Below are 27598 nucleotides of genomic sequence, written 5' to 3' on the forward strand. Positions count from 1 at the left end.
TCAATCTTGACCCGATTGCTTTCTTTGTCTGCAGGCAACATACTGTGGCAGCTGCTGTCTTCTCCTCCAGCTGCAAGAGACTGGATAGTCTCCGGAGTGGCACAGATACTGCACAGATACTGCAGCATCAGCGAAAGAGATCGGTTCTCTGGGTCCCTGGGGCAACCCACAATAAAAAGCCCCCAATGAGCAAAGCCGGGGTATCTCAATCACGCGAACTCCCTGGTGAGTCACAACAGGAAAAGCCTGGTGTCTGCAGTTGAGATCTGCCAGAAGCCGTTTTCTAGTTTTCCACCTAGCCCTAGATTCTTATTTTACTTCTCTTTAAGGTTTGAAATGCGCACACTTACACATGATGTAACCTAGGACGGGAATCCACAACCTTCAACCTCTGAGCAGAACTCCTACTCAATACTGATGACATTTTTTCATCTGCTTTCAGGTTTTAACTGAAAGTGTCAGATTTAAGAGAGGTAAACCCCAGGAAGATCACGAAATAGCAAAATCAATGAGGCTGCAAGAAACATTAAATCATACCTGCAAGTAGAACAATCACACCCTATGACTCTCAAACAAATACCTATTACTGTAAATATACTCCAGAAACAGACACCTTACATTTGTCATGACAGCCATGCACGTGGAGACGCAATGCTGCAGCCCCAGAATAAACTAAGGACACCATACAGTGCCATGACTCTGGAGAGGAAAACCCTACTTTGCCCTTTGCTTACACACTGGTGCAGCGATTACACTGTCCTGTCAGTCTGAAGAATGCCCAACACTCGTCCAATAGGCACTTGTAACAGTGGAGGACTCTCACCCAACAAGCAGAAAGTTCTTGAAGGGGGATGACCACAAACCAGACATTAACCCAGCTACAAGCACGGTCCAATTAATCAGAAACCAAATTAAGCACAATTACAATAAATGGCCGTTTTAAAACCACATAACCTATGCTATGAGGAGAAAAGAATACTTCCTTATTATGAACACACTGACTTTGGACCACAAGCTCAAAAGTACCTCCACATTGACCACTCTCCCTTATTATGGCAACTGATTAAATGAAGTAGCCCAAAGAGGTTCACCCGTATTTATGGATCAATTTCATATATCCTGTAAATAGAGAGGCGTGCTGCTGCCTCTTACAGCTCAGTGGCCATACAAGGTCTTGGGTTGGATTCTAGACTGGGGTGTTCTTTGAATGAACTTTCCATATCTGTATGTCAGCCAGCAGCCTTATCACCCTGCAACTCACAACTGGCAGCCCACTGAAGCTCAGCAAGTGTGAGCCTGGTCAGCACCTGGATGGGAGACCTCCTGGGAAAAAGTAATTTTGCTGCTTGAAGTGGTGTTAGTGGGGGCCAGCAGGGGACCCTGGCTTCCTGGACAAATTTCCTCCTGGCCTTTACCAGTCATGGCCTCCTAATAATCCCCATCTCTGAACTGGCTTCATTACTCTCCTCCCCACTAATAGCTGGTATGTGGTGAGCATTCTGTCGCACTCTGGCTGCTTGAACTTGAACTTTATTGCCATATGTGACCAGTACATGTACTGGTACAATGGAATTCTTACTTACAGAAAGTCTCAAAACCAGTGTAAAAACACAAAGTGCAGCCAGTGCATCAATACAATATACAAACAAACAGCAGACAATGTACAAGTAAACAGTTTGAATGTAAACAATGCAGACATGTAAACAATGACTGGAGATGTGCAATAAATAAATAAGAAATCATAATGAGGTAGATGGTGTAGGTGTGGTCCGAGGGGCATGGCTAAATGTGTTTCCCAATCTCAATGCTTGTGGGTAGACACTATTGAGGAATCTGGTGGTACAGTAAGTGTCCGTATGCTCTTGTATCCCTTGCCTGAGGGCAGTGGGGTGAAGAGCTCATGCCCGGGGTGGTGACTGTCCTCTGTGATGGACAGAATTCTACCACGGCAGCGGTCCTCATAGAGCTGTTTCATCTCGGTGAGACCACAGCCGATGATCTTCTGGGTCATATTGACCATTCCCTGCAGTGCCTCTCTCTCGAGAAGAGTGTTGCTGTACAACACAGTGATCCCGTTGGTGAGGACGCTCACGATGGTGCAGTGGTAGAAGTTCACCAACACATGTATTGGCATCCCCCAACGCTTGAGGCACCTCAGGAAATAAAGGCGCTGCTGAGCCAGTGTTCACAGTCCAATTTAGATCTTTAGAGATGTGAATTCTCAAAAACCTAAAGCTGGTGACTGTTTCCACTTCCGTTCCATCAATACTGAGTGGGCTGTGAGTGTGTGGCCTGTGTCTCCGAATGTCACAGGCCACATCACCCAGGTGAGGCTGCACTTTGATGGTGGAGGGGATCCCCATTACCTGTAAAGCGCTTTGAGTGGAGTGTCCAGAAAAGCGCTATATAAGTGTAAGGAGTAATTATTATTATTATTGGGTTTGAGACAGCTACTCAGGTTTCCTCCCACTTTCCAAAGGCTAGTTAGGGTCTCCACATTGCATTTTACATCCTTCTAGAGGATGTGCTCCAGGTTGTGTTGTTCCTTACCAGAAACGACCTGTTTTTTTAATAATAGATGAATGCCGGCTACAATTTATTGCTTTAAATAACAGCATTCCTAAATTACCCCAGCACTAGACAAAACAAGTATTTTTTCCTCAGACTATGAAGAATACTGCGATCCGCCAGGTTCTTTTGCTATTTCTAAAGATATGCAGAGAGCAACATTTGCATGCATTATGTGATAGTTGTAAATATGCCAAGAAGGAACACAATTTCAAGTATTTAAATCATGCGTCTCTTGGATGTCTGAAAGACATTTTGGATTTCCTCTGTCCTTTAATTCAATGACTATCACAGCATGCCCAGCCAGTTTTAGATAATAAAGAGGAACTGGTAAGAGCTTTAATACAGATACATGAGTGATCCAGGATTTAAAACAGTTATATCCTTGGCAATAGAGTGTGTAATTTTAAATGTGTTCATAATTTAACTTTTGGTAAAAATCAAAGACCAGGGCATAATTTCAATGGACAACGCCCTCTCTCTGTCGCACGAAAACATTAACAGTCACCTCAGAGATCTTTCAGGCAGTTATGCTCCGGTATACTTTGCTCTGCTCTCATTCCACAGGCTAGCAGAGCAAAAGACCACATGACAACTCCTGTTACACATCTGCATGGAAATTAATAATAATACACTTACACTTACACTTATATAGCGCTTTTTCTGGACACTCCACTCAAAGCGCTTTACAGGTAATGGGGATCCCCTCCACCACCACCAATGTGCAGCCCCACCTGGATGATGCGACAGCAGCCATAGTGCGCCAGAACGCTCACCACACACCAGCTCTCAGTGGGGAGGAGAGCAGAGTAATGAAGCCAATTCATAGGTGGGGATTATTAGGAGGCCATGATTGGTAAGGGCCAATGGGAAATTTGGCCAGGACACCAGGGTTATAGAGTCAGGACCTCGGTTTTACATCTCATCCGAAGGACGGTGCCTGTTTACAGTATAGTGTCCCCTGCTGGCCCCACTAACACCTCTTCCAGCAGCAACCTTAGTTTTTCCCAGGAGGTCTCCCGTCCAGCTACTGACCAGGCTCACACCTGCTGAGCTTCAGTGGGCAGCCAGCTGTGAGTTGCAGGGTGATATGGCTGCTGGCTTGCAGGGTGATATGGCTGCTGGTTATTAGTTGAGAATGGAAGGCATACAATTTTTAGGAAGTACTGAAGGCAATTAAGTAAAACCCAATCAAACAATTACATTATTGTATGCTTCTAGATATATAGACCAGTAACCTGAACATAACATTTTCAAATAAAGATACAGGGGCCTGCAAAAGTATTTGCCCCACTGCAAGGTTTCCACAACAGGACTTCAAATTTCTAACCCATTCCAAACTGAACAAGCTAAACAAAAGCTAATGGAATGGGAATGAGATTCTCAGTTACATACACTAAGTGCTACTCAACCTTTTAAAACATCAAAGGTTAAAAGGTCAAAGAAATATTGTAATGGTCTCCTTGTAATCAAAGTGGCTTAACGTGACTTTATTTACTTGTGCACAGTCAGTCAGAAGAAGACTACAAGAAAAGTGTAACTTATTATTATTAAATACAGAAAACACAAAACATGCAGTAACGAAACTCAACAGTTTCAGTAGCAGATTATATAAAACCAGTGTAAAGCCAAAGAAAAAAATAGAAAATAAAGGGGCCAGTGTGTTATGTTTAGCTTTAGTCTGTGGGTTAACCTGTTTTTTTTTCATGGATTGACACTGCCCATATGAAGAAAGAGCATTCACCGAATTCATATCAACCATCAAATATCATTGAGCCTTTTGTGGTAAGATGGTAAAGAACTTGTCTGCCTCATTCTAAAATTCATCAGAACACAGTCTGCTGCCCTTTTCTTTCGATTCAGATTTACATCTGCCCTTAAAACCCAGAATAGAATCTAACAAAGGTAACCACACCCACAACCACACACCTGATTTGGGTTTTAATGCCCTGACCACCTTGAGAAATTTAGTAGCTGGTTGAAATGAAAAGTACTTTCTTTTTTAATTGACCTTGGCTGAAGGATACAGTTAGTTTCTCAGTAACCTTACTTAAAAGTCTGTTAACTGTGCTGTCTTAGCTGTTCTTCCACTATGTAAATGTTAGGTACTGTATACATTTACTAATTTCACCTTTTTTAGCATGTTTCAGGAGTAACCTTATAAGGCTCAAACCACTTCATCAGGCAGACTCTTAAGTCACATGTCACAATCTGAGAACCATGTTTCCAAAGCCTGTACTTCCTTCAGCACTGTTTGTAGCTCCTTTTACACTACTGTGCTTGGCGAAATGTCCATTTCCACAGTCCTGGGCAGACAACTCTCTCACTGTGAGTGGTATTCTGTAGCAGAACACCAGGTGCACGGCTCAGGAAAGCAGGCTTATTCTTTAAGTGCATCTCTCCGTCACTCTTTAAATGTATTTTCCTGCTTTGACAATGTTTAAAAAACGTTTCACAGTTGCAACAAGCTTGCCAGCTTTCAGGAAGCTATTGACCCATGTATTACTACTGGACAGTATGTATGGGCTACTATGTGGGTACTGCATATCAAACAGAATGGATCGTTCAGCAAGTCAAGAATGTCATTGTATGCCTTGATATTGTAACTGGCAATTAATGGATTTAAAATCCACTTCAAACATATTTAACATTTTTGCCACGCTTTGTGCCTCAAGCTGTAGTTCACAGTGCAGATTAACTCCATCTGCCAGAACTATGAGCAGCTCACCAGCACCTGTCCTAGTAAAACAAAATGCGTAAAACCGACTTCTGTGGGTTTCTCGTGAACCACAGACAGCAGGTGCCCTGACACACATTTTGATCAGGTCACTGATTTTGTTTGATCAGCTTCTTCCAGGGGAATATCAGAGCACACCACTGCCCCTGTCATACTGTGAATAACACTGCGGAGACTCAGGCTTTCTTCTCCCTTGTCTTATCTTTCACTGAGGAGACCTTCACTCCACTGTCAATCTCAAGCTTTTGTTTTGTGAGCTTTGGAGATGCTAAATGGCAGTCTATCTATAAACGTCCCAAAACAATACAAAATGGCCCTAGATTTTTATTTTACTGCTCTTTAAGGTTTGGAAATGGCCACACTTACACATGATGTAACCTAGGACTGGAATCCACAATCTTCAAACTCTGAGTCCAGACCCAATGATACACTGCAGGTGGATATTATTGCACTTGTTCACCCAATTCAAAGGTTTCTAATGCATTTTGTATGTCTGTTTTTTAATTTTTAACTCTTTTCTTTAATTGCATCAATTTTATTCAGTGGTACCGATAATCTCACCATATATAGTTCAGAATTGTCAGATGACTTACAGGTCCACTGTTGATTACCTGCTGACTGCTAAGGTGAGACCGCCTACAAGCATGGCTGGAGAACAACGATTAAACTGTGGGATGGAAGCGCCGAGGGTCACACTCCATCCAGCTAGGGCCCCAGGTCTGGCACTGAACCCAGGGCCCCAGCCCTGCGAGGCAGGCCACGCTAGCCACTGCACCACTGTGCTGCCTGTTCAGTTAATACAGTAGCTAAAAAAAAAGAGACATTTCTTAGTAGTTTTCAAGAAACTTTAAAAATCATCTTTAAAAATTGCAAACAGAAGTGGATAGTAAGATTTGTGAACAAAATATCTTTATGGATTTATGAATTATGTTTATATAAACTGAGATCATCCCTTTTAAAGCATAGACATAATTCAAATCTTTCTTCCTTAACAAAGAAAGTAAATAGCTTGGCTTCCACACTCATTGTTAGCGTCTAAATCAGGGATCTGCACTCACTGAATGTTTAAAAACACATTTTATTATGAGGATAACAGGTCATCAATCTCAAAACAGGCACAAAAGAATAAAAGTCATTTTAAAACCTTCCTGAAAATGTATGGTTGTGCAAGTTGTTTTTTTACATTTGAAAGAAAATGTTATTGTGTAAGGCTAGATTCTTTGCATAACTACATTAAACACCTACTTCTTAGAAAGCAATAGCTACAGTGCTGAATACTATACCTTTGCTTCTAGTTTTGTAGTAAACATGCATAGGAAGCTTTTTAACTTCATTTACACATGGAGTTAATCTAAAATGTAGGATGGTGATGAATTCACCAGAGTGTGTAAATCCAGGGGTGATCACAGGAAGCATACAGTAAAAACAGCCACAAAAAGATTGTATAAAATGGTATTCTGTTTACTTGAAGTACCCTGTGCAGGAAAAATATATCCAAAAGGAGCAAAAGACATTTGACACCCATAAACTGCAGTCTTTCATGGCAAAGTCCAGCTCAAAGTTCAAGAAGATTTAAGCCAACGCCAGGCTGTGTTTCACTCACACAGACAAGGGTAGCACACTCAGTCAAGAGCTCTTTTCCTGGTTCCAGCTGATGGACAAGCAAGACTGCTTTTAACCCAGGGGTGACACCATCTCTCTACCCCCTGACACAATATAGTGGAACAAACAGACAAGGACAAGTCTGTGGATTCAAACCAAGTAAAATAAACACAAGACAACTAATAGAGAGATTAATTTAACTACAATAATTCACACCATACAAAAGTACAAAGATTGACTTTGTTCAGGAATGAGGACAACAGGAGTAAGTGAAAAGGTTTGTGACAGACTCGAGAGAGGTCATATGACAAGGGTATGCACCAGCCCTTCATCACAAGGGTTCTTCACGATCCCCACAAGCACAGCAGCAGCACACAGTGTCATCCTGGAAAATCAACATTGTTTATTATACAATAATCCAAGCTGGACAGCTCACTCAAAGTTTCTGTTTCTTTAAAGATGAATACTAGGTTGAAAAATAAATCCATCTTAACACTAAAAAGTAGATGGAGCAGTTTATTTGCCATATGGGGGAGAACATGCAAACTCCACACAGACAGACCCTCAGGTCCAGAATTGAGCTCCGGACCCTGATGCTGTGTGGCAGCAATGCTCACCACTGAGTCACCACAACGCCCCCGCAACATTTCAACTGAGTGCCACTAAAATGTCTAACAAATACAGCACGCATGCACAGTGAGAAAGAACACATACATCCTGCAGGGTACCAAATTTGCAATAACTAAAGAAACTAAAAGAGGATCATGAAAAGATTTTTAATAACTGGAAGTTAAATGAAGTCATCATAATTAAATGACATTGCAACTACATTTATAAGTGAGGCCTAATACTGTATAAATGAGGCCTAATACATTTCTACACAATTTGGAAAGAAAACCCAAATGAAAGAGCAGAAGCATGTCATTTTTTCCAAAGGCTATTCCACGAATCTGCATTGCACCCTGAAACTAATCATTTCTACTGTAGACACCTCATATTGACTTATAAACTCTTAAGTTTACATTTCAAAACCTGAGATCCAATACCCCTTTTGGGAAAGTCCAACATACAACCATATACAAATCAGGTCCGAATTTCAAAACTCTCGCGTCTTTTCATATCATACAGTTATCAGATACCTCAGCAGCACTTCAGTCTTGGTTTCTGCTGCTTGACCAAAACCAGATGAAGATTCTGCCCATTAATCTGTAAAAAGAACCGCGGGCCCACGCATGGAAGGCTGATCTGCTTTCAAGAAAAGCGTGAGGTGTGAATCTGCCTGCGCTGAGGAAAGGATTATAGTGGATGTCTGACAATGTACCTGTCCCAGAATTCCGCAGGGCTCACAACAGGTCCTGCGGAAAAGGGGGCCAAGCAGTTGTTAACCAGACTTCAGGAATGAGCAAGAACAGCTTTTCACATGAAGTTCTAACCCCATCAGGAACAGACGCTTGAGAGCAATGGGCAAACTGTACTGGTTGTTACAGAAGGTGAAAAGGCATCTGCAGTCCCGTGTGAAAAACGGGTTTTGATAACTGCTCAGCAGTTTTTAGAGGATGATCACACATACCAGTAGAACTGAAAAGCCTTTTTGTCTCAATTGTAGCTTCTTCTCAAAAGCTCATGGATATGAGCAGACATTAGGGTCTTTGTCTGGTCCCTTTTTTTTAACTCGGTCCCAAGGCTCATCAAAGGTCAGGGTCACATATTTAGAGGTAAAATGATTGCCTGAGGCTCCAAGCCATAGATAAGGAGAGGAACATCAGTCTCCATGGGATACGGTAGACTGCCAACACATGATAAAACTACTCGAGTGAAAATATTTGCAAAACATACATTGTGGCAGAAGCACCCTTCTTAAGATGTGGCTTCCTCATTGAGAACAGCATACACTGTGATCTAACTTTTGCATTCTTTAGGAAAACTAAAAAAGGAACAACTGAATTTACATTTCTAGTAAATAGTGTCCAATAATGGACCATGCGGTACAATACACACGAAATAGCAAAAAATGCTTTAAGTGGTAAGGATCAGGTCTGAACTCTAGAAAGAACTCCTCTTCACTGTATCACTTCATCGTTGCCTTGACATCAGTTACTCAAAGGCCTCAAATGAGTCCTATGCTGACATTAATTACCCAACCTGAACAGTGTAATACTTCATCCGCTACTTCATGCTGTAATACAATAAATCAGGCAGAAAAAACAGATTTTTTTTTTGCATCCAGTCCTGTCCACACTAGTTTAAAAGGGTTTCCTGACTAAGTGCTTCATTGCTTGAAGACATCAAGTAACGTTTTTTTCACTAGTCCAATCGAGCGTACAGTCTGCCCCTGGAGAGCCTCAAGGCAAGCGACTGCAGCATCCTGTCCTCCCCTCTGATGTACACTGAGCTGACAGGTTTCAGTAACTAACACGCGTCTACTCTTTCATTCGCTAATGCCTAGTCTGGCCTTCCAGAAGCTCACGCCAGACGCCAGAACAAGAACACCAACGCCGGATTCCCATCAATCCTGGGCACAAACAGCGCGATGACGCCCCGTGCTCAGCATGCATGCCTGGACTGACTCCTGGGGAAATCTTTAAATACCGATTTAAAGGGCAAGGAAAATGCCACATCTAAAAACCGACCTCTGTGACAGTGCCGATTTTCACTCGGAATGGATGACTAGCAGAAGAGAGCCGAGAAAAGCCAGTGGTGTCCAGTCCTGGTCATGGGGAGCCACTGTGTCTGAAGAGCTGGTGAGCTTATCCAAATCGGTCCAATCAAGGTAATAGTGAACTAATTAAGGACCTGAACTCCTGCACTTCTTGATTAGGCAGGCACCAGTAGTTTGAACTTTACTGCCCAGACTTCCAACTTCTAACTCGAAAATAATAAAAATGTAATTAGTCGTTTCATTTTCCATTCATTTCTTTTTCACATTAAAACTGATCTGATGCTGGTAAAATGGAACTAATTGCTTTCAAAGGAGCCACAGTACATAAAGCTCACTCTTCTGTTATTGTGATGAATCGCTAGTGTAATTAATGTGGAAAAGGGATAAGGCAGAGCGAAAAAGTTAACAACAACATATTCTCAAGTGCAATATGTGTGACCTTTAATACTGCATATAATTCATAGGCATGTTGCCACACTACATTACGAACAAGGCAAATCCACAATATACATTAATACTCAAGTGTATTACTCAAAATACTTGTATTACAAAATAATGTATTTCAACCATATTACACACAAAACAAATGTACTGTACATGGAAACACAACTTTATTAAAAAACAATAAATAGGCACGACAACGAAATCTACCAAATAGAAAGACAAGGGTATCAGAAAGATTTCACCATAAAAAATGAAAAAGTTAAATACTTATTCATTTTTTGTAAAATCATTATTTAAACATTTTATGTTTCATTTTATAATGTACGGTATCAGATCACTAGAAAATACGTCATATTTTCCATACTGATAAACTTATACTTAAAAATTGTGTGGCTGTTGTATTATTCTGAGTGCCTTTTTAAAATTCACTGTTGATCACTGACCTAGATAACAGACAAGAAAACATATCTTCTATGCTTTCCATCAGTGTTTGCTTACGCTGTTCTGTTCTGATTAAACTGTCTTCCCACTTAAATCTCAGTTTCAGTAACTGTGTTTAACCACTCAGCACTGGCGTAGTAATAAACACAGGTTAAAAGCAAGGCAGTGAACCCTGGTGCCCCAACACAGGGCCTTACGAAAGTATTCACCCCCATCCGATCAAGTCCTATTTTTTTTAACGTCAATTTTTTTGAGGTGCTGTTTTTAATAATAATAATAATAATAATAATAATAATAATTGCTTACACTTATATGGCGCTTTTCTGGACACTCCACTCAAAGTGCTTTACAGGTAATGGGGATCCCCTCCACCACCACCCGTGTGCAGCCCCACCTGGATGATGCGACGGCAGCCATAGTGCACCAGAACGCTCCCCACACACCAGCTCTCAGTGGGGAGGAGAGCAGAGTAATGAAGCCAATTCATAGAGTTTTAAAGTACTGTCAATATTTTTAAAATTGAAACTTGAAAGAGCACACTGAACACTGCACTTCCCCCCAAAAAAAACACATCTGGCAAACGAAAGCAACAAGGCAGAGGAAGAGACCCACAGAGGGATACGTGTTCCCTTGTGACAATGGCAGTGCACATACCATGGGTACGGACAATACCGTTCTCCACTACAGGGGGCGCAGCGAGCTTCCAAGCCTGAGGTATAAGAATTAAGCGTGTGTCCAGTGTGTATAAAAGCAGTGTCCCTAACAATTAAAATTCACCACTTTTAATCAATTTCAGTTCACAGGCTTCACAGTGAAACACAGACCAGAGGACAAGTGGAAAACATATGGAAGTGCACTTAAATCACAAGAACAAGAGGCACCTTCCTAGGACAAGGTTTTCGGGAGCATGGAATATTCTGCCAAGCCCTGTTGTGGAAGCCGATTTCCTGGCTTTTCTCCAAGACCTGGCTGGATGAGATCTTTAGATCCACTAGCTACTTACTACCACAAGGGCTGGAGGGACCAACTATTAATACAGGACAAGCAAATTACTGAAGAAGGACTTATGAAGAGATCACATACATGAACGGTACATTGTTACGGTTACCCAAGTCAAGAGTCCCCATTATCTGACCCTTTATCAGTCTACTTTTTGCGTTTTCCCGCTAGTTACTGAGGACATTTAGAGCCTGGATCTGGGAAATACTGGACCCTACTCCCATTTCTTCAAAGCAGGCAGTTTAAAACAGTTGACCTCATTGCAGCACTGGACAAGAACTTAAATCCCACGCTGACAGCTATCTGACAATCAGCAAGCAGGTTCTAATCTGGACCATGTCTTACACAAGCAAAGAGCACAAGGCAGTGAAAAGGATAAAAAGCCTAGAGCACAAGGTGAACCTGTGAACCAGATCAAGCCTCAGCTTTCGAGATGCGGGTACTGGAGGGATCAGCACATCATGGTCTGGTGAATCATTCCCCGACACGGCGATCCTTCTGTAGTTGCCAAAACTGGGCACACCAGGGCTTATCAAGGCAGGATGCTCCCCTACACCCTGTGCACTTCTGGAAGCTGCAGTGAGCTCTTGGTCTAGATTCTCCTATGTCCTTTGTGAACACAGCAGGGCATCCTGGGTTCCAGCCTGTGGTTTCTTCTTGGACCACAGCCCTGTGGCAGCCCAGCAGAGAGGCACCCCTGCAGGAGGTGTGGGTCCTGTTCTCCTAAGGAGCCCTGCTGCTTAAAACCACCCCTACAGGTGAATGGGGTCTTGTGCACATCAGTGCACCCATAAACGAAAGAGAACGTCATTTCTCATCGTCACAGGGGAAAGCAGAAAGGAGCATTCTTGTTCTGCACGGGGAGATATCTGTTTAAACTTTCTGTATTACAACAGAATCCTACTGATGTTTTTTTTTCTTTTACAAGCTGGTGCGGTTTTTGTTATTTTGTCTTCAGTGTGGGCTCTTGCATGTTGTTTATTTGCAAGTTACAGTATTGATCTGCCACTTATCTGGAGACAGGCAATGTTCGCGGGCTGGTGGTGAGCATGAGTGTTTTCTGTGTCGGGTTATGGCTTCGACAAGGGGAGAGGGGACAGGAGTTTTACTCTCCTCTCATGCTGTTCTCTTTGGGGGGGGGTGGTCTTGTCCCTGTTTCCGTTGTGCTTGGGATGGGAGAGAGGAGGAGGCAGTGCTACAGTACGCTACAATGGAGACCGGCCTTTACCTCGGCCATTCCACTTTCCTACCTTATTATTTTATACACACACACACACACACAACCCCCACTGGAATGAAAAATAAACAAATTAAAACGACCATAAAAATAAATTATGACTAAGAGGCGACACCTGTGAAGTCTCAGAGGAAATTCTGAATCACTTTTAACCTTCCATTCGTATTCCAATCAGGCAGTGGGAGTGTGGGCATGATCACAGAAACGGCCAGGACAGACTACTGAGTGGTAAATGTGAAATGGGGCCTTTCACTCTTGCGTCTCTTCGCTACCAGAAATGTTCTGAATATAGGTCAAAGACAGAGTGCACCCACTGGAAATGTTATACTGTTACAAGAAAATCTAAACATCTACTGTAACGTAGCCTTTCTTGTACTGAAAACTCCTTAAGGTAAGTTTTTCAGACAAAAAAAAAACACGCCTTAAACAGAACACAAAAAGTGTTGTCAATATTTAAGACTAATTACAATAAACGCCCCCACACAAGTTGAAAGACATTGTGCTCTGTTGTAAAAACATACCGGTATCTCATCGACCAACTTTTTACACGTCAGAAAATAAATGCCGTCAGGTAGCACCGTTTGTTTCCGGAGTCACCATCTCCCTGACTCCAATCTGATCAGCTTGAATTACACTGGGCATTTTTACCTTCTATACCCATCAAGACTCCCACAACAACGTAACCATTGCCTGCGTTATTAACACAGAGGCTCAAATGGTTTAGCAACGTTTTTTGGGAATACATTTCGTCAATGCAAACTGGCGTACAGTACCCCGATGCAAACCTGTGCACTCGTCTGTTCTGTCTGACTGGAACACGAGAAGAATTTCAGACGTTTCAACAAATAAGATTCCAGTGTGCAGTTCCAATATGCAACTTCATGTTATGTGGCCCAAAGTGATCTGGGTGCATGTTGTGCTTTATGATGTCTTAAATGTCTGTTTCAGGCAGAGTACAGTATCTGCACTATGTAACAATGTCTCGCTTTAACTTGCTGCTCGCACAATGTCCAAACCACAGGCCTTTCTCTAATTAATTATCTGTACAAACATTTTAATTTTCAACTGCAAAGTTGTTTCTTGTGCATGAAAATTATTATTTTTTCCAATGTACAGTACATGCATTGTTCTAAACGTAGGCTGAAGACAAGCTGTATAAGGATTAAATACTTTTGTATCAAGGTGCAACAACAGCCGACTGGCTTCAAATGTGCTTCAAATTCTGTAAAATGCAACAGATCTCAACACAGTGACACAAATCAGCGGTTAACAACAATTTTTATTACAACATTCAAGGACACTGTGTGGTGAGAAAATACTTTCACACAAATTAGACTATATCCCCACCTCTACAAATTCATAAACTTGTCTGTACCAAGATTAAGTTGTAATAAAGTGCGTACTGCTTTGCTGATAATCTGATGTTTTAGTTTGCACATCACAAAAAAATATATGAGGTTTACATAAATCTCAAAATAAAATATTGAAATAGTTCACAAGACATGTAAAAGCAAGTGATAAACCAACAATCTGGTAATCTGTCATCATTTTTTTTCCTCTTGAAATATAACGTTCGAAAAGCAATTAACACAAATTTGACTTTTGGACAATGGCAGACTATAACAGAAAGACCAGCCTCAGGTAGAGAAAAGATGAAAATGTCAGCACAAATGAAAACAAGGCCCAGCGAGGTACAAATCAACTCCTCTCCCCTTGTTTTACAGAATTCAAAGAAAACTCCACCCAAGAAACGAAGAAGGGGTTTGAATATTTATGAGCTTTCTTTCATCATCTTTGAACAATACAAACACATGAACGCAAATAAGCCTCAGATATCGTATACTTCTACATTTCATTAGCATTTCACCATACAGAACGTAATGAATTGCAGCCGTTTTTATAAGTAACACAGTTTACGGACCTTAGCAAATTCCTTTCCAGGGTCCCAGCCAAACGAGTGCCACAAAGCCATCAGTGTGCAAACAGTAATTAAACAGGCTGTTCTTACCTGCAGTTTCGATGTATCAGGATCTTATTTGCTCCACATTGCTTTGTGCACAGCAAAAACAGAAGCCCTTTGGGAAGAAAAATATTAAAATATTCATTGAGTTTTGAATAAAATATGAACATCAAAAATGTAGTAGCACCAGAAAGTTACTCTTCTGTCCAGACAGACTCTTTTCTTCCTCCACCCCCCCCCCCCATCTACAACCTTTTCATTTTCACAGCCCCCAGCTTTGCCTCATTTAAACGAGCATCACCAAACACAGCGGAGTGATTCAATTTTCTTCTGAATTTACTCTTTCACACACGGGTACATTTCCTAGGAATTATCACCTTAGTCTTTATTTTAGGAACACGTACAAACAAGCCAGCAATAACCTTAATGAAAGAGGTATACATATAGGACATTTACTTCTTACTGTCAGGACTAGAAATACAGGGATATCTTATATTCAGTTGACCCATGCTAACACGAGTTTTATTAAAAATGCTGGATTTCAAATTAAAGGGCCAGGTATTGAAGTGCATGATTTTTTCCCATCATTAATCACGACCAATCGAGCTGAAGAAAGGCACAGTGGCTGAGTGGATGCAGCGTGGGATGTGACATCGTGTTTTGTTTGTTCTCAAACCAGATCTGAGCAGCGATGAAAACTCATTTCAATCATCTCACACTGCTAAATACAGCAGCATTAAATTTTCGCATCTTAACCAACAGTGGCACGCCCTTGCACAGTGTTCATATTTTGTTGGTTTAAAACTCGCAGTCATGAGTCTTTGAGGAAGAAATGAGCATTTGTTACAGACACAACCTACTCCACACATGTAGTAGTTCAGGTGGGTAGCTGCGTCAGCATACGTAGGCTGCAAAGGAACAAGTAACAGGTTTATTCCAGAAAACACAACGTTTCGGCCGTGGAACCTTCTTCAGGTGTGAGGGTCACACCTCAGCTCACACCTGAAGAAGGCTCCACGGCCGAAACGTTGCATTTTCTTTCTTCTTTTTTTCAGCATGGAATAAACCTATTACTTCTTCCTACTCCACACATTCCAAGCGAAACACAGAAAGAAACTGATAAAGTGAAAGAAAAGTGTAAAAGTCACGATAAGTATTCAAACCCTCAAACGGGTCACTCATTTAGTGGAATGGCCTGTGTATAATAGCAGTGATTCTCACTATATCACAATAAAAATACTCGTCTTTGCGAGATTCTTCGGCCAGGCAGTGAACTTAATTCAAGATCCGTCATTGAAAAGTTCAGAAAAGCAGAAGGGTTAAAAAAATATTCTCTGAATATCCCTGTGAGCACAGTCTACTCAATCATCGAGAAATAGAAGGTGTATCATACTTCCCAGACACTGCCTAGACGAGACTGTCCCTCCACACCGAGCAGCCAGGCGAGGAGGGGACGGGTGAGGGGGGCCACAGCGAGGCCAACGACAACTCTGGAAGAGCTACAGAGTTCAATGGCAGAGATGACAGAGAATGTGCATCAGTCAATGATATCTCAGTCACTCCACAAAGCCAGCCTGTAGAAAAAAAGGCAGAGTGGAAAACACAGCTCGCCCATCTCGCATGGATCTTTCCATTTAGCACCCGAGTGATGCTGCTGAAATGTGGCAGAAAACATTGTAGTCAAATGTGACCAAACTAGAAGCTTTTGGGCTAAGTGCCTGAGCAGACCCAACACTGCACATCTGTCCATCAACACCATCCCTACAGTCAAGCATGCAAGTGGCAGCATCGTGCTTCAGGGTTCCTTCTCCTCAAGGGGGACTGGAAAGCTTATTAGGGCTCAAGTTAACATGAGGAAACGATGGACAGTGTAAAGCACAGACAAATACTAGAGGCAAGCCTGTTTCAGATTGAGAACTGGGGCTAAAAATCACCTCTCAGCAGGACGATGACCCAAAGCTACACTGGAGTGGTGGGTTATACATACAAAAGTTTTTAAAAAAACGCAGCCCTGTCAAAGTCTTGACCTGAATCCTTCTGAGCTGAGCAGATATGCCGTGGCGAACAGGCAAAAACAAGCAGGTGGGCAAGGTTGACAGAGACTCGAAACGACTTGACAGTAATTATAACTGAAGGTGTTTCTACAACATACTGGGTTCATGGGTTTGAACACTTATGCATCAAATATTTTATTTTTTTCTCCTTTAGTTATTGTTGACATTGATTGTAATTTAATCTAAACTTAGAAGTTTTAAGTCTGAGCATTCAGGTTTTCAGTAAAACAATTTATTTTTTTTAATTAATTTGCATCACATTGTAATTTGCTAAAGGTGACACCATAGGAAGGGTCTGAAAACCTCTGCAAGGCTCTCCACGTATTCAGAATTTTACAACACTCAAATTCAAACATGGTTAAAAATTCTGTAGCAAAGACACAAGGGTGCGAATCGAAACCCTTCCGTACTCCAAATGTAAGAGACAACTCAGCTGCATCTCAAAGCTTCATGTGAAACAGGCTTTGCCATTGACGGATTTAACTTAAATTACACCCTGCTGGAGGGTGTAGACCTACTTCCTGCAGCATGTTCGCTTTATAATCATAGGGAATAGTTTCAGGATAGAAACGCTGCCCAGGGCAGGATGTTAAGCAGGCCCATCACTCGGTGAGGCTAGAGGAGCTGCAGGGTGCAGGGAGCACGGAGCACAGAAGCAGGTTGTGGCAGCGTGTCGTTCCTGCTGCTCCTCTTGCTCCTCTTGCTGCTTCAGCTGCTCCAGCTGCTCCTCTTGCTGCTTCAGCTGCTCCAGCTGCTCCAGCTGCTCCTGTCTGGCTTTCTCTTGGCACTCACTCAGCTAAAAACCTGCTCACTCCTTCATTACTGATTCTTCACGCTCAGCTTGCAATCTTCATCCTTGTTGATCTCTCTGCTGCTTTTGACACCATGGATCTTTACTCTCCAGTCGCTGACTGTGACCTGCTCAAAGACGCTGCTCAGACCTGGTTCTTCTCTGGCTCCACTTACTGCACCCATCCGGTCTCCATGGATATATCCTAAGACCATCTCTTAGGTCCCCCAACTATTCTAACTTTAACTCAGATGCTGCTGCTCAAATTTCAAATTTCAAATCTCTCTTCCCTTATCCCCTGCCTGTTTCACAGTCCGCTTCCCCTCTCCTTCCTCTCCCACTCAACATCAACACAGCTCCACGTCTGGCCCCCGTTCTTCCCTTCCTCTTCCCCCATGGACCCTTGACCCCTGGGGTTTGCATGATGACTTTCCTTACAATAACAAACTCTGTGCAGACAGTACGTTAAGACGTTCCAGGTACCAACTACTGCCATGGTGTTCTGGACCATGAACACATTAAGTAAGAAACATGCTACTTTTATTAACATACAGTGGCTTTCAAATGTTTTAGCCCCTTTCAATTCTTACACAACTAAGAAGGAGTTTTGAATTTTTCTGTGCGTTTTTGCTGACATTTAACTTTTGACATTTAACTGACATTTGACATTTAACATTTAACGGCCGTCACTCATAAATGTGTTCCGTCTCAGCAATCGGTTTTTGACAAAAAGTATTCACTTGAAGTAAAGTGGATATGCTATTCGTGATTCACTAACGTGGTATTATATCATTGTAAGGGAGTGAAAACGGTTTCAAATCAACAAAATATAGCAACTTGACATACAGGTCTTTCTTGCTGGACAGGGCTTACTCTCTTGGGAGGAACTGGGAGAGAGGCAGAGCTTTCGGGCTCTGAAGCAATCACACTTTGCTCCTTTACAACAAGATCTCCCAGGAGGAGCTGCGCATGCACATGCCCCTTACTTATCTTGTCAGCTCGCATTTTCATCGGAGTTTTGTCAATGTCGTGCTGACAGTGTTATTACATGGCACTTGCAACCAAGTGAAAAAAATACAATCCTATTATTTGTGTATAGACTGTATGTCGAATGTAATTATTATGGTTTACTGTCGGGAGCTGATCATTCCCCCTCCTCATACCCCTTGTCAAACAGTTAGAGCATAGAATGTTGTTTTTTTCAGTGTAATAACTAAATGCGAAGGCGACACTGAAGTATTCTTCACAAACACGATGCACTTGAAGGTGACAGTTCATTAGGTTTTAAACGGAACAAGGCTTATCAACGACACCTTTCACACCTGTGAAATGATGTGCAATACACAATAAATCTGTATTTTCCACACAAGAGGAGGGTATTTTTGACAGTGAAAAGCAAGGGGCTTACAGGTACACCGTGAAGATGATGTTCCCTCTGAGGTGAGAGCTCCCGCTCCATGCGTGTCACACTTATGTATAAGCAAAAACACTCAAATACCTTTGTGGGAACATATGTTTCCAAAGCCAAGTTGGAAATGGACAAAACGTATTGATCTTTGTTCAAACCTGCAGGTTTTTCAACCTTGCAGTGTTACAAATTTACACCAGCTGAATATTTTCTTGCTAGGTGTTCTCCTGTATCCTATGAGACAAATTAATTTGTTTTTAACAGCTTCTTACAGTACATAAGTGAATTTATTGTAAATCGCAGCACCATACGCTTGTCTTGGCGTGGAACCAGGGAAAAGAAAACAACTCTTCACCTTGAAGCACAGAAATAAACCCATGACAGTTTCCTGTCTCTGTTTCCTTGCCTGATCTTTTAGCCTCTTCTAAGCACTGAGAACTTGTTTTTCTGAGCTCTGTCCAGTGCGTCAGCGTGCCATATCTACAGTGTACACTAATCCACAGGGGACCCGCAAGGTACACTGCTCAATTTGATTTAAGTTCACAAACACACACGACCAAGTTGAGACAATGGAACATTAGTGATAGTCTGACAAAGCAGAATTCAATAAATGTGTAAACAGAGACATTGTGAAAATTAAGAGTTATGCTGTAATATCATCTGGAAAGCACTTATCTAATTAGCAGAACAATTTTTCACACACGTGAGCATTTCTGAGCATCGGGGCCTGAAATGAAGAAGGTGAGCAGAGAGGAATAGAAAGCAGTCGTGTCTGTAATCACCTTCTGCCAATCCTAACACCCCCCAAGTTACAGAGACAGACTGGCTGTTGCACAATGAACCGCAGGGCAACTACTGCTGATCTGGCAAACAAGGCACACGATTACACCTCTGGAAATGGCTCGCTCTTCTTTATTGACGATAAAGCAGAGTGAATTATGAGGTTTGCAGACAACATTTCATCTGCTCAAGTGGAAGAAAAGCTTCCACGCTTCTTGGGCAGTGCTTCACCATGCAGCATGACAAGGAAACACACGACCATAAGACACATGGATAATGCATCCAAGGAGCTCATCTGGAGACATAAAGAGCAAAGTTTAAGACTGGGCAAGTCCATCTCCAGAAAAAGAATGCAATTGGTGATGCATTTTATGCATTACATATTACATTTATAACAAAGTTAGAACAGCCCAGGAATAGGCAAGAACTCCAAGTGGCTGCAGGAAAGCTCCTTAAATGACTTCAGGTGCATATTGACCCAAAGGGGTATGCATTTGCTTTTACACTCCAATTGCTTTTACACTCCAAAATTTAGGTCTGCTTAAAGGTCTGCTTAGGTCTGCTTTAGCCAGAAGCCATATCACTCTGCAACTCACAACTGGCAGCCCACTGAAGCTAAGCAGGTGTGAGCCTGGCCAGTACCTGGATGGGAGACCTCCTGGGAAAAACTAAGGCTGCTGCTGGAAGAGGTGTTAGTGGGGCCAGCAGGGGGCGCTCACCCTGCAGTCCATGTGGGTCCTAATGCCCCAGTATAGTGACGGGGACACTATACTGTAAACAGGTGCCGTCCTTCGGATGAGACGTAAAACCGAGGTCCTGACTCTCTGTGATCATTAAAAATCCCAGGGTGTTTCTCGAAAAGAGTAGGGGTGTAACCCCGGTGTCCTGGCCAAATTTCCCATTGGCCCTTACCAATCATGGCCTCCTAATAATCCCCACCTATGAATTGGCTTCATTACTCTGCTCTCTGCTCTCTGCTCTCTGCTCTCCTCTCCACTGAGAGCTGATGTGTGGGGAGCGTTCTGGTGCACTATGGCTGCTGTCGCATCATCCAGGTGGGGCTGCACACTGGTGGTGGTGGAGGGGATCCCCATTACCTGTGAAAGCGCTTTGAGTGGAGTGTCCAGAAAAGTGCTATATAAGTGTAAGCAATTATAATTATTATTAAAGAGTAAGTGAAAACACAACGTATGTTTTTTATTTTAACATGTGCAAACATAAAATGTCCTAAAACAAAGCATTCCACTGTAATTATCATTCATAAGAAATTCATGATCACAATTTGAAACTGCCTGACATGAAAGAAATAAAAATAGATTTAGCTTTGCTGTACTAAATCTTCTGAAGGGCACTATATCACTGCAACTAATAGTTCTAAATTACTTTCATCTAGGAAGTAAGAGCACAGAACTCTACTCATCAGCACAGATCTCTTTGAATAAACTAAGGCAACAGGCTGGCCTGAGAGAAGAACTGGTGCTTTTTGCAGTGCAGTCACAGGACGCTGATCAGGAGGCTCACAGACCCCTGTAGAAGACAGTGTTTCATGTACGAATTGAACCCGGGGCCTCCTGAGGGGCTGAACCTGTAAAGGTGCCAGCAGCCACGTCACCCTGCGGCCCACTGGAGCCCAGCAGGTGTGAGCCTGGTTAGTACCTGGAGGAGAGACCTCCTGGGAAAAACTACAGTTTCTCGAAAAGAGTAGGGGTGTAACCCCGGTGTCCTGGCCAAATTTCCCATTGGGCTTTACCCATCATGGCCTTGTAATAACCCCCATCTCTGAACTGGCTTCATCATTCAGTTCTCCCCCTCACTGATAGCTGATGTGTGGGAAGTGTACAGGTGCTCTCTGGCTACCGTCGCATCATCCAGGGGGGGCTGCACACTAGTGGGGGTGGAGGGGATCCCCATTACCTGTAAAGAGCTTGGAGTGGAGTGTCCTGGAAAGTGCTGTATACTGCAAGTGTGAGGATTATTATTATTATTATTATTATTATTATTATTATTATTATTTCTCCACGCAGCCGCGGAGGCCAGGGCTCTCTTGGGGACATGGGGACCCCTGCAGCAGGGAGCCTGAGGGCTCGTGGTGCCGTTACAGAGGGCCCAGCCTCTCCTCCAGGTTTCGTTAGCCATGCCAAACCACTCATCGCTCATCGAGCCCCCTGCTGTCTGAAGAGGCTGTTGTTCCCATGTGCTCAGTGCTGGAGCCACCACTGCGTCTACAGGGGTCTCACATGGCACAAGCGCTGGGCAGGATGCCAGCGATCCGATTGAGCAGGGAGCTGCGTCAGCACGTACTGGCTGCAGACAGACAGGTGGATTTATTCCACGCCGAAAGGAAACAGCGTTTCGGCTGTGAAGCCTTCTTCAGATGGGTGTCAACTCTTTTCTTTTCCCTTCAGCGTGGAATGAGTCTTTTCCTTTGCAGTGATTAGGTAGTGTGATGAGGGCCCCCATTAGGAGATGTTTCTCAGCACGCCGGCAGCACTGTGCCTTGTCAGCTGAGGTCTGGTGGATCCGCTACCTCATGTGGTGAAAAAAGAAACTTTCGTTTTTCAAAGTGAAATCAAGTATTCTTTGTTGTACTTTCTCTATTCTGCGAATTCATTAGTCACCCATCCCTGACCGTCCGTCACGGATAGGCACGATGAGCTTTTCTGGATGAGTGTGAAAAATAGCAGGCAAGTTTGGAATTGTCCCCCTACCCAGTGCAAGTGCAATACAACCACGAGAGCACTACAAGCGCCATCATTCTTGATTAATTGGATGAGACACACACAAAATGGCTGGAAGGCTTTGTTAGCAGGGTGCAGAAGCAGCACCAAAAGCCTCATCTGAAAGTGTGAATAGAGGTTGCGAAGATGTAGAAATACTGCGACTGTTCCTCCCCCATCTCTCAGAAAGTCGTCTCATGAGCTAACAGCTGCAGTGATACGGCCTCCCTGCCTTCAAAGCAGCCTTCTTACTTGACAAAGACATCAGCAGAGACAAAGGTGGACATTTAAAAAAGATCTTGGTGCAGTCCACTGTCTTTTTTATATATTAGCTTTTGTTAGCTAATATTAGCTAAAAATCTAATGAGCTAAAAAGACAACAAACCCAAGATAATTCCAGGGGGATTTTAATTCTATTGCTTTTTATATTATTAAATACCTGCACGGTTCTTCGTGCTTTTTTCCAGCATAGGATGAACAAGTTATTTGATTATATTTGCTGACACACTGTTACCACTGACACTGTAATGTTGCCTGACCCACATTCTGCAAATATCAGCCAGTGCACCATATGTGCATGCCAGGAGCTGTGGGCGAAAGATGCTATGCGTTCAAAGCTACAAAAGCTTTAGCGCAGTCACAGGAAAGCCACAAAGTAGTCTTGAAGGCTGAATTGCCGAAAATCTCATCTAAATATATGCAGATAACATGTAACAAGTCATGACAAACAGTATACATATTAACAGAGAAATTACACATGCTGCATTATTAATAACTCATACTGTAGCTTCACAGCGGTGTCTATTAAATATAAAAAAACACTCACATATGCTGGATTTATTTTCTGCACATAAAAACACTAACCATTTTGCCACTCAGCAATAGGAGCTAGGGCAGCATACAGAAAGTAGGGGAGACTGACCGAGGGTTGCTGGGATTGAGTCTGTTAGAGGATGCTCTGTACATCATGCAGAAGTGACCCCCCCACGAGCTAGAGGTAACTGGACCCCTTGAACAGGGCCTGCGAGTTCCAGAGGACAAGTACATAAGTAATCACAGCAGCACTTGTAAACTATATCTGGCTATACTGTAAGATCAGAGAAATCAGCATACTGGCAACAGGGCTAAACTTGACAGTGTCATTTAAAAATTATTCACCCCCTTTCAGATTTTCGGACCTTTTCCGTTATTGCCACCTTATATTCATTTAACAGAACTGTTTCTTCATGCAAGGGTCATTGCAAATCTAGACAGCACCACTCTGAAAATGTGACAAGGGTCAATGAATCAAATGGAAGCCTGTCCTGCGAGAACAAGTACTTATGGGGTGTATTTATAACCGGTACTTTGTTGCAACATGATCACAGTACCTTTATCAAGGTTATACAGAAGCAAATCTATTTGTTCTGTACACACTATTTTACTGGAGCAAAAAGAAGGTTTAAGATCACTATATCACTATGTTATTGATGTATGTGTTGTTGATGTCAAGTGTACCGACCCGCAAGATGCACACTACGAGCAGGATGACAAACTGAAACTGTTGTGCCACCTACACCTTCCCACACAACAAAGAGCCGAGACCTCCCTGAAAGTGATAACATAAGAAGAGCTCAATTGGACACTGGCAAACAGCAAAGCACCAGCAGTCTCGCGTATAAATTCCCCCATTACTCAATCTAAAGGCCATTCTTATTTCTGTAAGGAAAATAAGAAAACTCCTCAAGTAGTATACTTGAAATATTATGATAATGAATACTACAGCCACAAAGTACTGTGCATACTTTCTCTTTAAGGTTATATTAATCTGAACAGACCAATTCAACGTTCATTCATCCATTTTCTAACTGCTTGTTCCAATTCAGGAGCCCATCTTGGCAAGCAGTGGGAACAAGGCGGGGTAGACGCTGGACAGTCCATCGCAGGACACACACAGGCGCACATACACCCACACCAGGGCCCATTTTCCCACCAGCAAATTCACCAGAAGCCAATTACCCTACCAGTACTTCTTTGGACTGTGAGAGGGAGCTGGAGCACCCAGAGGAAACCTACGAGAACATGGGGAGAACATGCAGACTCCACACAGACAACACCCCAGGTCCAGAATTGAACCCAGGGCCACAACACTGCGGGGCAGCACTGCTCACCACTGCGCCACCATGCCGCCCGTATTCAGGATGCCATTGGGACATGACAAAAAAGCAAAACTCGTTCTTCGTAAGAATTTGCCTTCACTTAAACTGCTCGATTTAAAAGATGCACACTGCTTTTCTCACCTTCTACAACAATGCAGATAATAGTCATGCAGCCGATACCTTGGTCTGGATTACAATTTCTCACTACTGGCCAGTACTGGGAGGCAAACCTGCCTGTTGCAGCTGCAAGTGGTGCCGGTTGACCAACAGGTGGCGCTCTTCCGTCTGGCCCAGAATGTGCAGAAACGGTTCTCCAGCACGGGGGATGGAGAGACAGTTCTATTGGCACTGCTCTCCTGCAGATAAAATGTTAAACCAAGGTCCTGTCCATCTGGTAATTAAAAATCACACGGCATTTGTTTTGAAAGAATCCGGGAGCTAACCCCCCCAACGTCCTGGCTGAATTTCACCTTGGCCCGGGAGCATCTTGGCCTCTCTTGAGATGCCCCTTAATTCAAATCAGTAAAGTCATGTCTCACTTCTTCACTGTATATGAAGTTTTTGAGAAAAGTCTCGGACTGAGTTTTAAAAAACAGTGCAAGAAATTCCTCACGAGTGGTCTTGACCAAGTGCATACAGTATGTTTCCTGTGTGAACAAATCCTTTCTCAAGGGACTGATTTTCTAAATAAAGCACTGCCTACAGCTCCCCACATCCTGCTCCAGGACACTGCGGCAGTACAGGCACTCTATAAGGCACGTGCTGTCATTACATTTAACAGTCAGACTCACTCACCTGAGTTTCCTTTTAAGTCTTGCGAAGGTACTTGAAATACATCACCAAAGTATACCAACCTTATAGGAAAACTACACTTACTTAAGGAACCTCTTCACTTAGCACATATAACTTGGTTTCATCAAACTTAATGTCAAAATAAGAGACTAGGAGATATTCAGCCATTTTGAGAGGGACAGATGCAAGCAGTGTATATAATCAAAACGAACTCAGAGCAGGCAGAAGGATTTGTCCTTGATTCAAAGGACGCTACAGAAATAAGACGTGGAACTTTTACAATTCAGCTCCTTTGAAGAAATTCTCCCAGGGAGAATAGTGATGTCAGTGGCTTCAGCTTCATTTTGACAATAGTTGACGCATTGCAAGCATATCCTACAAGTCCCTTAAGATAATGAATTCTGTCTGCTGCGTTTTTATAAATATCAAGCATTTTGGCAGAATTTCAAATAAACATCACTCAACACCAGTCTATAATTATTCTTTGCAACCACACCAGAATTTCTCTCAGATTCAAAAACATACTTATGCCAACAACAAAACATTTGAAATCTTCTGAACTTCATTTGTCATCATAATACTTGTGGTGACTGACTTGACTATAATGTTTATAAACGTACTGTATGAGTAAAAAATCTCTTATCTATAATGTACAGTATACCACCAGCTTGTCTTATTCACTCTAGAGAAGAAACAAGACTGTTGCAATTTCAAACTTCTCACACAGCATGGTCGAAGACCAAATGAAAAGATCAAGGTAGAAAACCCACAATAACAGGATTGTGATAACTGGAACAGGAACGCTGAGGCACACATGGATCATCATTACTGCTGTTCAAATTACTTTCATTAAGCGGGTCCAGGTTTTCTAGGAGTGAAAGTTATATCACAAAATAGTCTCAAAGAGGGAGTGTTTAGGCTGCACCTCAAAGCTTTGAGCCCAGCCTATCTCTAGCGTACAAGGAAACTGGTGTTAACAGCCATTTAGAATTCAAGTACAAAGAACTTCAAGTTAAACACCACATCTTAGGTATTCTGTAAAAAAACATACCCAGAAATTCTCATTTATGAAGTATAAGGTTCCTGAACATGCTGCAGATAATGGAAAAAACTACATTACCAACTCTAGGAAGACAAACCCCCCCATCATGTGGTGGTGGGGGGCTTTTTTACAATGTCTCAAATTGAAACTAGCAAAAGCTGCACAGCCACTAATGGAAACATTTCAGTTCTTTGCGCTGTGCAAGCCTGTGGACCTACACCTTGCAATAGCTAGTCCGCATCCCTGGCACTGATCCGACTTGGTCTGAGGGGTTCGTTTGGCCAAATGGCCAGACGTGCAGGTGTGCCTCAGCAGAGCACACGGGAGGTTAGCCTGCTACCTTCATCGCCTCCTGTCCTGGTCTCTGGGAGTCTCTAAAGATCTCTTCCAGTCAACAACGCCTGAAGAGCAGGGAGATGCTGTGAAGTTACAACAGTAACCAGCTGGTTTAGACTGTTAAAAGCCAAGGTGGAATGAAAACCTGCAGATACACTGGCTCTCCAGGACCAGGACTAGACCTACCAAACCTTCATGTCAGCATCATCCAATGAGAATGTTAGACAGTGCCTCATATAACTTGCTGTCTGGTAAAAATATTGCTTTAAAAAATGTCATTTCAAGAGGTTTCTTTTCCAAACTCCATGGAGACCTATCTGGACTAACCAAAACCTAACGATCTATTTTAACATCTCCACTGAACTACATTGCATTGTAAAACTTACGTTCCAGGATTTGGGCACTAAAACAACTTTGGGATCTGAGCAGCACCTGTCCACAATTAGAAATTCCACATGTGCAGAGACTAGCACCTCATTAGAGCACAGAAAATAACCTCTGATGAAAATGATAAATCAGACCAGTCAGACGGAAAGTGCCTTTGCATGACTAAAGTGAAAAATGTATGACAATTCAATCCCAGAGGTAATTAATTTCTAGTTAATCTACCATCTTCTAAAATGTTTTTGAGTACATTTATCACATTTTCTGGGTCACAGCACTGTAACACATGGCTTTGGAAAGCTGGGAAAAGAAAAACGAGAACAAAACATAACCAAAGCACAGGCAAGAGTTTCTGTCATTCTGTACCCTACAACAATCCTTTATTATTCAATTAAGAAATGCAGGGGTAATGAAAAGTATTCACATGTCATAGTTACTGGATCACAATTCTTAATGCGTGCTTATAAGAACTAACAAAGGTTGCGTCAGCCTGTTACAATAAGAAACATT

At 42.5% G+C, this 27598-nt stretch overlaps 1 protein-coding gene across 4 annotated transcripts in view; it reads right to left on the minus strand.

The window, feature by feature from the left end:
- The window catches only part of fynb (FYN proto-oncogene, Src family tyrosine kinase b), an 87468-nt gene that overhangs the window by 50726 nt on the left and 9144 nt on the right, over positions 1-27598 (minus strand). For 2 of the 4 annotated variants that reach the window (XM_069196231.1, XM_015354196.2), the window contains exon 2: positions 14696-14762. The exons of 1 other annotated variant lie outside the window; for it this stretch is intronic. The gene's annotated coding sequence lies outside the window, so the exon portion shown is untranslated. Of the gene's footprint in view, positions 1-14695; positions 14763-16040; positions 16147-27598 lie in introns of all 4 variants that reach the window. One more of the 4 variants, XM_015354186.2, reaches the window with a different exon arrangement.

The sequence above is a fragment of the Lepisosteus oculatus genome, chromosome 2 (genome assembly GCF_040954835.1).
Source record: "Lepisosteus oculatus isolate fLepOcu1 chromosome 2, fLepOcu1.hap2, whole genome shotgun sequence".
Lineage (NCBI taxonomy): Eukaryota > Metazoa > Chordata > Actinopteri > Semionotiformes > Lepisosteidae > Lepisosteus > Lepisosteus oculatus.